Raw genomic sequence first — 14,093 nt, forward strand, 5'->3', positions numbered from 1 at the left:
AAAAATCTTTAAAAACTAAGGAAATTAAGAAGTTCCTGATCATCGCCTTATTTACTTTTATCCCTTACCAGGAAGAAGGGATCCGCCAACAGGAGTGAATCCCGAATCACAAAAACCTCCTGGTAGGTCCTCTCTCACAATGTAAATGGCGATTCCACCAATGAGGTGCCTGCCTTCTTTTGCTTGTGAAAAGCTGGGGGCAGAATTACAGGGTTGTTTTGTTTTGTGTTGTGTTTTGTGTTTTTCCCTAGCCTGAAATAAAAGGTTGTTCTAAATTCTGGAGGTTACCCCCACTTAGCAATGGCCTGGGGGGTCAAGATGAAGGTGTTCCTCTTTCCAGGCCAATGCCAGGGTAAAGGAAAGGAAGAGGAGGAGTAAGGGGTTCGTGATTAGTTCAAGTATGAAGTCTTGATCCATCGTCTGGGGCGGAAGCAGTCGATCTCCATGTCAGCTGCTTCTCTTCATCAGCCTGATTGGGAGGTCTCCAGCATCTGTGCCGACTCAAGTGTCACGTGCAACTTTTTTTAGCTGTGTGATGTGGACCTGAGGATCAACGCTTCCTAGTTTTGCAGCAGTGTCTGTGGTCAGGAACACTTGGTAAGGTTCCTCTGCATGAGGCTCAAGGGCTGTCTCCCTCTGACAACACTTCCAGAACACCCAGTCATCAGGCCAGACAGACCGTGACTGACAGAATCCTTTGAACGCCCATCTCGGAAGGCTTCTTTAACCTGCGGACGACAGCCCTGAGCGAAGACACTACACACTTCCAGGAGCTGCTATTACTGACAAGGGAGAGAATTCCAAAAAGTCTGCAAGGTTTTCGTCAGGGTTTGTATTTGTCCAGGGATGTGGAGAACGTGGAAGGTATAATTCGAGTGGGAAACACACTTTCTAACAGTTTTTCCACTATTGTGAGGACATCAGCCTTGCAGTAGGGATAAACCTCAGCCCATCTGGAAAACATATCCTACAGTAACAAGAACATATTGATAACCTCTACTACCAGGTGGCAACTGAATGAAGTCCAGCTGCACGTGTTCGAAGGGTCCAGAGGGAGGTTTGAGGCTTCTAGAGCAAAGGGAGTTTTCCCAGGATTATAGACCGGACAGGTCAGACTTTGCTGGTAGACTGTGTTCTGTAACTTTATGTAAAGTCTTCCCACCAATGTCTATTTATCATCTGAGTCCATTTAAATGTACTATGGTACGTTAGAGAGTGCAAAACCCAAAAAATGGGGTTTGTTAGGGAGCCAGGAAGAACCAAGTGACCACCTTGGTTTTCCACTGGCCCCAGCTGTTCCTTTAATTTACAGCCATTCTTTACCCACCTTAGTTTTTCTGATTCAGGAGCAGACTGCTTGCCATGGGTATAGGACATTTAAGATGGCAAAAATCTGGCAACAAGGGGCCATTCTTTGCAGGACCACAATGGACATTATCCAAATGTATCATTATCTTTATAGAAATCTGTTGCCGTTGCCTTGTATGTCAGCCAGCTTGATCACGTATTAAAATTTCTCTCCAAAAAAAAAAAAAAAAAAAATATATATATATATATACACACACACACACACACATACATATATATACAAACCTACAACTTTCTTTTTACATTCAGATTTTGGGGGCGCGCCTGGCTGGCTCAGTCTGGGGAGCATGCAACTCTTGATCTTGGGGTTGTGAGCTTGATCCCCCTGTGGGGTAGAATTTAGTTAAAAAAAAAAATTTCTGATGTTGTCCTATGTTTTCCTTCTTAAAATTATCAGTCTCACCTTAGTCACTAACACAAAAGTACTTTCTTTTTCCCTCAACAAAAATGTATTTCCATCCCTCCTCCTTTTTCTTACCACGTATTTCACTTTCCTTGTATATGGAAACATTTCCCTTATTATTTCCAGTAGTCTTAGTTACTTGTATCAGAATTTTTAACTCTTAGAAACCTTAATGTCTAGTCATAATAAGCACTTGTGAACTATTACAGCAGTGAGGTAGGAAATTGAAGGGACTCCGTTTTAGAAATTCTAAGTGTCCATCTCTGCTGTTTTTCTGCTAGGCCCCATTTACGCACACTCCATCTTTTGCCCCTGAATCAGCCAAAGCAGCTATGTTCCCACTTCGAGGGGGACCAAGGAAGTTAATCATACTCTGAGTTCTGTCCTAGACCCCAAACACCCGTTAACACCTAAGAAGAGCCAGATCCCAAACATGGTTCAGGGTATTAGCTTCAAACCAACCTCTGTTAACGCTGGCATCAATATCCCTACCTTCCCTCATTTATGCAGTAACACCTACTGTTCCCCTGACACCTCTGATTGGATCCTACCACACTCTTGAAGAAACACAACCCTACACCCTCTCCAATATAAACTGCTAGCCTCAAGGAGACTTATCCTTTCCTTTCCCAGTCTTCCAGCTACTTGGTCTACTATTCTCCACCTGTCACTCACCCTATTTAGGAAACTCTGTTTTCATGTTCTCTGGCTTGTGTTTCATTTCTGTCCTGTGTCAAGTCAAGGACCCTCTTGGCTGGTCCTGCTCAGACCCAGTCTGCCTGTATCACGAGCTTCTTTAGATTTGCAAATTTCTGAGTATATTTTATAATTTCTAGAAGCACTCGCCTTTTTAAATTTTCTAGTGTGGCACTAACACACTTAAATATCTTTTAGTTTCTCTGCAATCAGAAGCCCAAAATTAATGTTTTAATATTCTGTCTTATTTGGAAATAAGCTAGATATTTAATAAATTTAACTTACCATTTAACTAACTTAGCGAAACTGTTAAGGTTTCAGATTGCCAAAAAGATTTGGGGAAACTACTAGTAAATTCCAGTGAAAAAGAAGTTTTATATTTAATGCTGGTAACTCTAAAGATGTGTCTGTTTTAATTAAGCCATCAACCTTAAACTAGTTTTTTAAATTTCTTTTTTTTAAAGATTTTACTTATTTGACAGACAGAGATCACAAGCAGGAGGGGGTGGAGGGGTGGGGGGGGATGGGGGGTGTGTGTGGGGGGGAGTAGGCAGCCTGCTGAGCAGGGAGCCCAATGCAGGGCTCAATCCCAGGACCCTGAGACCACTACCTAAGCCTAAGGCAGAGGCTTAACCCACTGAATCACCCAGGCACCCCTTAAACTAGCTTTTATTAATTCCGTATTTTCCCAGATCATACAAACTTAAAAGACACTTGGGTAGTTTCTTTTCCTTTCCTTCCCTTTTTTTTTTAAATAGAGGAAGTGGGGGAAGGGCAGAGGGAGAGGGAGAGAGAGAATCCATGCCTACCTTGGAGCTTCATGTGGGGCTTATCTCGTAAGACCTGAACTGAAACCAAGAGCCAGATGCTTATAACTGACTGAGCCATTCAGGTGCCCCAGTTTTTCTTTCTTTCTGAGTTTCAGAGTGCCCAATCCTTACAAGCACTTGCCTTCAAACCAAATGAATGAAACCCTTTTACAAATTAATTTCAACAGTACCATCCAGGTAGAAAAATATTGACATTACAGTACACACACACATGGGTGCAGAGACACACACTATGGTTACTTTGTTTTTTTTGTTTTTTTTTTTAAGATTTTATTTATTTATTTGACGGAGAGAGATCACAAGTAGACAGAGAGGCAGGCAGAGACAGAGAGAGAGAGAGGGAAGCAGGCTCCCCATCAAGCAGAGAGCCCGATGTGGGGCTCGATCCCAGGACCCTGAGATCATGACCTGAGCTGAAGGAAGCGGCTTAACCCACCGAGCCACCCAGGCGCCCCGAAAGATTCGGGTTTTAAGTTAAATGACAACTTCGGCTGAGCCACCTATCCAACTGTATTATCTGCTTTGTTTCTTTCCCTGCGGGTACAGTTTCAATTTTAAGTATTTCTGGCATTACTGAATAACCCTGCTTGGGTGTAAGCTGGGTCCCCAAAGAAGGTGCAAAGGATATCACCTTTCCAAAATCCAAAATCACGCTGACAGCCAAAAGGAAACACAAGTTGGACGCCCCAGGCAGACCAAACACCTAGCCCAGTAATGCAAAAACGAGACAAGCAAGAAGACAATAGCTATCCCAGGGAGAGAAAGGATCAATATAATGGGCTTGGATCCGAAAAGAAAGGGACAATGTGAAATTTTTTTCTCTCTCTCAACTGGGTGCTACAGAAAGAAATTCAGAACTGATTCTGGTGAGAGTTTCCACCCTTCACTGGCTTCTGCCAGTTTTTCCAGGATCCCCTGTGCAGGCTCTGGTATTTACCAGAGTTACCCCTTGTCTGGTTAAAGGAATAATACAGCAGTTTACCAGAGAATCTCTCGTTTTCATCAACTCTGGGAGAGGCCCATATGGGGCCCTCTCTTGAAGGTAGGTATGGAATTGTCTGTATGGCCATCGTCTTGGGAGGACTTTTGTTTACAGCTGTGTCGTCTCTTCAGAGTTGAAAAACAATTCAGAGGATTATCGGAATGGGTACTCAGACGATAGAGGGGTTCAACAGGAGTTACATCAAAGTTATAGTCTTTTAATTCTCCATGAGCCTTTTGCAATGAATCTTTCAATAAACTGGAAGGCATCTGGAGGCTGTGGCTCGCCAACTGAAACAGGTATCCCGTAAACAGGTATCTGTTTAAATTTGAAAGCCCTTACTTTTAAATACACTTCTTAACTTATCTTAGGTACTTGCAATGTCCTGCATCATGGCCATTGTAATTCCAAGTTGTATTTCGAGTAAAACCCTGCCATCTCTGTAGTTATTCACAGCTCCTGGCCCCACAAGTTTTTCAACACAAAGCACGCAGGCTGGCCAGAAGGTGGCGCGCTTGACTCTAGAATTTCAGAATCCCATTACCTAAGCCTCTGTTCACACAAGACAAGACAAACAAGGGCACCTCAACACAACAGCAGTAACCAAAAGATGTTACTGGCAAAGAGAAGTCCCCGCATACCACCAGCAATTCCCGGCATGGACTCAACCAGCAGACTTCGGTACATGGAGATTGCGCAGGAAATGAGGAAAGGACCAACCAGCAAATCCGAGTAAATGGAAACCATGGACTGGAAATGGGGAAAGGACCCCAACAAGGAACTACAGAGCAGACTGAACCAAGGGCTAAGGACTGCAGCTCTCTCAGAGCCTCCCGTCCGTCTTGTCTACCCCCATTACCCCTGGACTGAGAAGCCAATTACATCAGTAGCTCCAATGGAGAAAAAGAGGGGAGCTCAAACCAAGAGAATCTTACCAATAGTCCTTGGAAAGAGCAAGACAGACTGAGCTCAGGAGGCACCATGCCTGCTTTTCATTATCCCTGAAAGCCACTAGAAGTTCATTTTGAATTCCTATGCTGCACCAATTCTTAAAAATACCAAACCCATGAAATCTGAAGCTCTAATTGGCTTTATTAAATGAGTCACAAATCAGGCAGCATCCCATCTACCAAGTACAGGGGAACTCTGCTGAGTTTACAGAGAGCAAAGGTTTTTAAAGACACACAGAGGGCTTAAAAATAAAAGAGGAAAGGAATTTGTGAGCCAGAATGCATAGTTTAGGCAAGGTTGCCCTCAGAGGGGGAGGAGTGGGGGTCTATCAGTGAAGTTCCTACTACTGACCAAGAAATTCCATGTTGACTAGTCAAAGGTGACATTTCTGGGAGGCTGAAACTGCAGTTAGGTTAAGTAGTAAGTGTTTTCTTACTGGGTTGGGGTCTTTTTAAGTGGTACCATTTGGGGCCTGGTTTTCTTTTTAACCTACTGTTGCCAGGTGAACTGGTGAGACACCGGACCCTGAGGCCTCAATCCAGCCAGTCCTGAAGAGAGGGAGACGAGAGAAAGGGGGAGGGGAAGGGAAAAGCTAGGGAAAGAAAGGGGGGGGGGGGGGGGGGGGGCGGTAGGGTGTCTTTCACTGATGATCGGTATCAACAAGCTTCCTACCTTGCGGTGGGAGGCTGGGTTTCCCTTTTTTTTTTTTTTTTTTTTCCCTTCTTAATTTGGTCAAGGGTTTCCTGTCCTGGCACTGGCCACCTTGGGCCTGTCTGGTTTGATCCAGCTTTTTGTGGAGTGCTGCCCAGACAGGCCTCTGACCTCCCAGATAGCTGGTGATGACTTCCTCATTGCTGACCTCCAGCTATCCCGTCCGAACCCAAGTGACCGCCTACTCTAACAATACCAAAACCAGACAAATGATCCAGGATGTTGAACTGGTCTGGGCTGTTGACCAACTCAAAAAGCTACCATGTTAGAATTACAGAAGGAAGACACAGGACTACAGAAATTATGAAAATTTATAAACCTCCACAGAGACTGAAGGCAACTGCGAACTGGTGTGTGCAGGTGGTTGATGTTCAGAGGGAGCAGAGCTACAAGATGGAGAAAATCATTTAGGTTCTGACCTTGCATCTCACTCCCATGGCACTGGCTCAATCATTTCTTATTCCTTCAAGAAAGGAATTACTAGCAGCACTTACTCAATTTGCCAATGTGGCGTGCAGTTTGATATCTGGGACCCGCATAAGCTTTGTTGAGTGAAACAGGTGTAGACACGCCTGATGATCCCTGGGTGTTCCTTTGCCAGAGTTTCCTCCTCCAAAACTGCAGGGCTGATGACTGTCATGGCCTACCCCAGTGGGGCTTACCCATCCCTCAGTATAAAAGTGATCCCCTAAAGAGAAGATTTCCCTGATGGACTATAACACAACAGTAAGGGAAATTATTTCATTGTACATGTTGCTCTACACGTGGGAACTCATTCTTGATTTTACCACAACCACCAAAGACTGAGGCCTACCTCTACCGAGTTCCCCTCATCTCCCTGTGGATTCTTTCCCCCCAGTATCCCCCCCTTCCTTGTTCCCCTAATTCCTTCCCCTCCACCAGGGTGTCTGCCCAACCCTGCAATGTCTCTCCGTTTGAGAATTTCATTTCTTGATCCCCACTGCCTAGTGAGACGTGGCCCAAAGGTCTGTCCAAGTCTAGCATGGGAATCAGTGACCAGATGACTCTGGATTCCAGGGACCACCAGGAGAAAGAATAAAAGTTAACACTGGTTTAACACTGGTTTTAGACCCAAATATGCAATACCTCAAAGACCCATCAGACACACCTACCACCCGAAGGACATAGCCTCTCCAAAGTCCCTGTGCACACTAATTCCTCCATGTCTTCTGCCCTGGAAATAACCAGAGAAGTTTAGTTCCCACTTTCCTTCCCTATTGTGGCAGTTGTTCCCTGAAGGTCAAGACCCCAGGGGGCCCTAACTTGCCCCAACACCAGAGAGAGAGTTCGAAGTAAAACTTCTGAACACACTGCACTGGCCATACCCTGGCAAGTACCCACCACTCACGGGCAAGGGGTGGGGGGAGGAGGGTGAGGCACAGCCCTGCAAAAACTCACGTTGGGCCTACTTGTCCTGTTTCCTTTCGGTCCCTCTTTGGGTGCCACTTGCCGCTTCCTAAAGGCGCAGGGGAGGAAAACGAAGCACAGGCGAGTCAGCACTTATTTATTAGATACAAGATAACAACCAACAAAGAGGAAGAAGACATAGGTCACAAATCTTGTAGGTAAACAAGAAGAAGAGTAGGGTGTGCCTGGTCGAGCAGCTTGGAATTTGTAGGAGAGCAAGCGCACTTGAAGGGATTACCTTCACAGCAGGCTTTCTCGGGGGCTAGGGAGACCACGGAAAAGGGAAGCAGACGACGGTATTCCGCCCTGAGCGGGCTGGGTGTTCCTGGCTGTCCGGCTTCAAGGACAGGTACCATCCTCTCCCCCAGTGGCCCGCTGCTAGTACAGGTTTTTCTCAAGGTCATTTTTAAGCCTGCTTGCATGACCAATACAACTCCTCATTAGTTATATTTTAAGCAGCATATTATCCTGAGGGACGGTTACAATCCCAGGGTCCTGCGATTGAGCAATGGGATCAAGCCCTGAAATCAAGCCCCGAAGCGCCCGCACCCCCCCCCCCCCCACCCCGCACTGGACTCCCTCCTCAGCCGGGAGTCTGCTTCTCCCTGTGCCTCTGCCCCTTCTCCCTGCTCGTGATCTCACTCTCTCTCAATTAAATAAAATCTTTTAAAATACATAAATATCCGCATGTACATATTGATGTAAGTAAATAGATAGAAAAATGAATAGGGAAAATAGACAAATGTCCCATGCAGAAGTATCCCAAATTTATGTAGCTACTACACTAACTGTGGGCTACTCACTTCCCTACCCATGGAAATGGGATAAAAAGTGATTTTACAGTGGAGAAGCCTAACAAACACTGCCTCAGCCAGCTGATCAAGATTAACATCAATAGAGATAAATAATGTAATAGTACATATTGTTAAGAAATAGAGTTCTGGGGCGCCTGGGTGGCTTAGCCGGTTGAGTTTCGGACTCCTGATTTCAACTGGGGTCATGATCTCAGGGTTGTGGGATCCAGCCTTGAGTCCAGCTCTGCTCCTTCCCCACCCCAGCTCCTGAGCTCACTCGCGCGCGCTCTCTCTCTCTCTCTCTCTCAAATAAATAAATAAATAAATAAATCTTTTTAAACGAGTAATACAATTCGACTGAATAAATTTGACGATCAAACTGTTTTTTTTTTTTTTTTAAATGATTCCTGAGTCAGGCAGCATTCCAACCAATAAGCAGAGGGGAGTTCTGCTGGGCTAAATAAAAGGAGGGTTTTTTGGTTTTTTTAAGATTTACTTATTTGAGAGAGAGAGAGAGAGAGAGAGAAAGAGAGAAAGGGAACAGGGGTGGGCTGGGGCAGAGAGAGAGAGAGAGAGAATCCTAAGCCCAACTCCACGCTCGGCATGCTCGGCACCGAGACCCATGTGGTGCCGGATTCCAGCACGCTGAGATCAGGACCTGAGCCGAAACCAAGAGTCGGACGCTCAACCAACTATACCATTCAGCTGACTCCAAAAGGAGGTTTTTAAAGGCCAAGAGAAGACTTTAAGGAAAAAAGAAGAAGAAAGAAAGACAAGACCAAGGTACTTATCAGCAGGGAATATGTTATTTAGGCAAGGTTGCCCTCCTAGGGTGAGAGGAAGGGGTGTACCAGTAAAGTCCCTAGTATTGACCAAGAAATTCCATGTTGACTGGTTAAAGGTTACATTTCTGGGGGGCTGAAACTGCAGTTTAGGTTAGGTATGAAGTTTTGGTTTACTTTCTTGGGGTTTAACCTAAATGATGCTATTTTGAGCCTGTGGTTTTCTTTTTAACAACTTCCATAATACAAAGTGATGAGAATGGTGCTTTACCTCCCAAAACCCATAACCCCTGATTGTGAGAAAAACATCAGACAAATCCCAGTTGAGGGACAGTCTACAAAGTCCGTGACCTGTACTCCTGAGAATTTTCAAGGTCATTAATAACAAGGGAAATCTGAGAGACTGTGACAGTCAAGAAGAGCATAAGGAGAATATAACGGGATATTCTGGGTAGAATCCTGGAATAAGAAAAGGTCATTATGTAAAAAACTAAGGAAATCTGAATAAAATATGAACTTTAGTTAATAATAATGTATTCATTCAATTATGACAAACATACCACTCTAATGTACAATGCAAATTGTAGGGGAAACTGAATGCACGGTATATGGGAATCTTCTGTACTATCTTCTCAACTTTTCTATAAATCTAAATCTATTCTAATATAAAAAGTTTACATAAGGGCGCCTGGGTGGCTCAGTTGGTTAAGCAACTGCCTTCAGCTCAGGTCATGATCCCAGAGTACCGGGATTAGGTCCCCCGTCATTAGGCTCCCGGCTCCACGGGGAGTCTGCTTCTCCCTCTGACCTTCTCCTTGCTCATGCTCTCTCTCACTGTCTCTCTCTCAAATAAATAAATAAATAAAGTCTTTTAAAAAAAAAAAGTTTATGTAAAAAGAAAAAAAAAAAAAAAAAAAAAAAAAGTCAAGCCAATTATAAAAGTGGACAAAACACTTGGAATCTCTTCACAAAAGAAGATTTCTTTAGGGCCAAGAGGCATAAGAAAGAATTCTCAATATCATCCACCACTCCTTAGAAGCACAAATTTAAAATGCCCTGATAGGGACGCCTGGGTGGCTCAGTTGGTTAAGCAGCTGCCTTTGGCTCAGGTCATGATCCCAGTGTCCTGGGATCGAGTCCCACATCGGGCTCCTTGCTCAGCAGGGAGCCTGCTTCTCCTTCTGCCTCTGCCTGCCATTCTTGCTCTGTCTGCCTGTGCTTGCTCTCTCTCCCTCTCTCTCTCTCTGACAAATAAATAAATAAAATTAAAAAATAAAATAAAATAAAATAAAATGCCCTGATATACCATTGCATACCTATCAAAATGGCTAAAAAAATTTTTTTGAAAGATTTTATTTATTCATTTGACAGAGATCACAAGTAGGCAGAGAGGCAGCAGAGAGAGAGGAAGGGAAGCAGGCTCCCCGCTGAGCAGAGAGCCCAACACGGCCAATCCCAGGGGCGCCTGGGTGGCACAGTCAGTTAAACAATGACTCGGTTTTGGCTCAGGTTGTGATCTCAGGGTCGTGAGATCGAGCCCCAGGTCGAACCCCACGTTGGCTCTGTGCTGGGCACAGAGTCTGCCTGGGATTCTCCCTCCTCTCCCTCTGCCATTCCCCGATGCACGGGCTCGCTCTCTCTCTCTCTCTCTTTCTCTCTAATAAATAAATAAATAAATAAATAAATAAATCTTTAAAAATATATATCGATATCCCATGAAATGAAATTCATCCTAATAAATATGAAGATCTAATTGGCCTTTTTAGGCCATCCATAAATCAGGCAGCATCCCATGTAGCAAGCAGAGATGCTCCAAGGAGACGCATTTTGAGCCTTGGAAGGTTTTTTTGTTTTTGTTTTGTTTTTGTTTTTGTTTTTGTTTTTAAAAAGGAAGGTTTTTATAGGAAGGAGGGTAGGGCAAGGAAGTTATTAGCTAAAGAAAAAGTGGTTGAAGGGTGCCTGGGTGGCTCAGTGGGTTGAGCCGCTGCCTTCGGCTCAGGTCATGATCTCAGGGTCCTGGGATCGAGTCCCACATCGGGCTCTCTGCTCAGCAGGGAGCCTGCTTCCCTCTCTCTCTCTCTCTCTCTCTCTCTCTGCCTGCCTCTCTACTTGTGATCTCTCTCTGTCAAGTAAATAAATAAAATCTTTAAAAAAAAAAAAAAAAAAGAAAAAGTGGTTGAATATTTTTTAAGGACACAGAGAATACTATACATTCTTACCAATAAAATTTTTCTATCTCTCTAGGGATAGAGGCCAAGCTATTCATTCAGGTATCTCACGAGTATGGTTTGTTCTGGCACAAATCAACAGTCAGTCAGGTTTGTAGAGTCAGACGATGGTTTCTTGCAGGGTAGGGGCAAAAAGATATGGTAAGGCTTGACCATTGGCAATGAGGGTCACAAGAAAAAATAATATGTTAACCCAGGGGCTACAATTTATTCCTGATAACAGGCCATTGTAAAAAGAACTTAGATAAAGTCAGTAAGGTATTTTGGCTACTCTATGGGTTTCAGGCAGGATAGAGGAATGAACAAGTAAGAGATTCAGTCTGTACAGCAAATAACCTATGAAAGCAGTAAGTTTTTCAATATTACAGGGTTTTACCATCAACTAAGGAGTCTTACTTACTGTGTAATATTGCAACAAGAGTTAGCATACTTATTAGGACAAGTAACAGCCCCAATACCTCAATCCAACAGTCCTTCATGATTAATTCCCCAAAGAATCTGAAGGGTGTTCTCCAAGTTAAAATGCCAAGTATAAGCCCATTCGTGGAATTCTTCATTTCCTGCAGAGAGGTCCACAAGGAGTATAAGGACACGTTACAAATACTGCCATATTACTTCATAGTGAAATAGACAAAGGAGGTTCCCCAATAAAATGATTACGAAAAGTGTTATAAAGAAAATTACAGGGGCGCCTGGGTGGCTCAGTGGGTTAAAGCCTCTGCCTTCAGCTCAGGTCATGATCCCAGAGTCCTGGGATTGAGCCCCGCATCAGGCTCTCTGCTCAGCAGGGAGCCTGCTTCCTCCTCTCTCTCTGCCTGCTTCTCTGTGATCTCCGCCTGTCAAATAAATAAGTAAAATCTTAAAAAAAAAAAAAAATAACAAGTTATTGGTTTAAAAAAAAAAAAGATACTGTACCAGTTAACTGTGCTTCATTGGTGGTCCTAGAAATACAGCTCCTCTCATATTGTTTCACGAGATTTCTAAGTTTATCAGCTGCCCAGTGGGTCAGCTGATGATGAGTCATTTTCATGAGGGGTCTTTTCATGGACTGTGGCAAGACAGGTTTCTTGTTTGGGCCGTACCATAAATCAGTCAGTGGACTGATACTACAACTGTGGTCAGCCCAGTGTTTTTCTTTGTGGGATGTCCTAGATTGAACATCCTTAAAAAGGACTTTCAGATTTTCCTTCAGGACATAATTGCCTATGAGGGCCTCGGTTTTGATAAATTTTAAGGCAGGGGTCCTTGCTGCTTAATCAGCCAAAAATTTGTCTTTGCTTCTCCGGAGTCTAATTTTGAATGTCCAAGAACTTTGAAAATGGCCAAGGTGGGGGCGCCTGGGTGGCTCAGAGGGTTAAGCCTCTGCCTTCAGCTCAGGTCATGATCACAGGGTCCTGGGATGGAGTCCTGGGATGGAGTCCTGGGATCGAGCCCTGGGATCGAGCCCCGCATCGGGCTCTCTGCTCAGCGGGGAGCCTGTTTTCCTCTCTCTCTCTGCCTGCCTGCTTGTGATCTCTCTCTGTCAAATAAATAAATAAATAAAATCTTTTAAAAAAGGAAAAGGAAGAAAGAAAGTGGCCAAGGTGGATGCAAGTTTGTCAAAAATACCAAAAGGTTTTAGATACCAGACTAAGTAGGATCACAGATTGTGAATCAATACTTAATTATGTATTTGACCACAGTGACAATAAAAGATTTTAAAGGCCAATACCAGGAGGTTACATAGTTGAGCAAAACCCATAAAAGACCTGATAAAGCACAGAAAATTATTTTGATAAAACATGAAATCTTTGCTCCTTTTTAAATCTCCTCTCAGGTTGCAGACCAATAGTATAGAAAAATGGGGCGCCTGGGTGGCTCAGTGGGTTAGGCCTCTGCCTTCAGCTCAGGTCATGATCTCAAGGTCCTGGGATCGAGCCCTACATCGGGGGTCGGGCGGGGGGGGGGTCTCTGCTCAGCAGGGAGCCCGCTTCCCCCTCTCTCTGCCTGCCTCTCTGCCTACTTGTGATATCTCTCGCCCTCTCTCCCTCTCTGTCAAATAAATAAAATATTTAAAAAAATAGTACAGGAAATCTTTGTCCTTTTAGCAAATGAAAGGATATTAAGTTTCTGTCTTACATAAGTAAATTACAGTATGAAACCCATTCTTTTTTTTTTTTCTTGAAATCCATTAATTTTTATAGGTTCATCCTGACATTGTTCTGCTAGACTGGGAATGACAGAACAAGGAGGCACAACGGGATTCCCATATCGCTGAAGAGGGTTGCTCTGAGTAGGCAGAATAAAGATTTAAAAGATGGAACAGGTTCCCAACAGACGGCAGAGGGTATCAATATCAAAGAAGCCATCACCAGAATCCCGGCCTTGCAAGTAGTTTTAAAACGTGGGGGAGGTTCTTTTTTTTTCTTCTTCTTCCATTTTAAAACTTACCTTTTTATTATAAAAACGTATGTTCATTATAGAAAATCTGGAAACTATAGATAAGGAAAAAAACAAGTAGTTATAATCTTATCACCCAAAGAGAGAACCACTGTCACCATTTTAACATTCTCTTCCTTACACACCACATATACCCACACACGTGTGCACACATGCACAGACATCATTTCAAATAATTAAAAGAAGGTCAAAATATTCATCCAGTTTTTAAAATGTGTTCCACTCAGCAATAAATGGTGATTTTAATTAATTCTTACTAGTTCCTATAGTTTACCATTGATTTTCTTGCATTTATAGATCTATTACATAAAATATTTTGACCTCATTTTTGCAAATATATTTATACTGCTGGTCTTGTTTTCCCACCTAATTGCACTGACTTTCCAGAACAATGATAATTAACTGTGAAAAAATATGCTTATCGTGTTCTCGGCTTTACTGGAACCGTATGTACCTATGTGTATAAGTGGGTATGTGCACG

This window comes from Enhydra lutris, unplaced genomic scaffold, assembly GCF_002288905.1.
Source record: "Enhydra lutris kenyoni isolate GAN:26980312 unplaced genomic scaffold, ASM228890v2 scaffoldscaffold88, whole genome shotgun sequence".
Taxonomy (NCBI): Eukaryota; Metazoa; Chordata; class Mammalia; order Carnivora; family Mustelidae; genus Enhydra; species Enhydra lutris.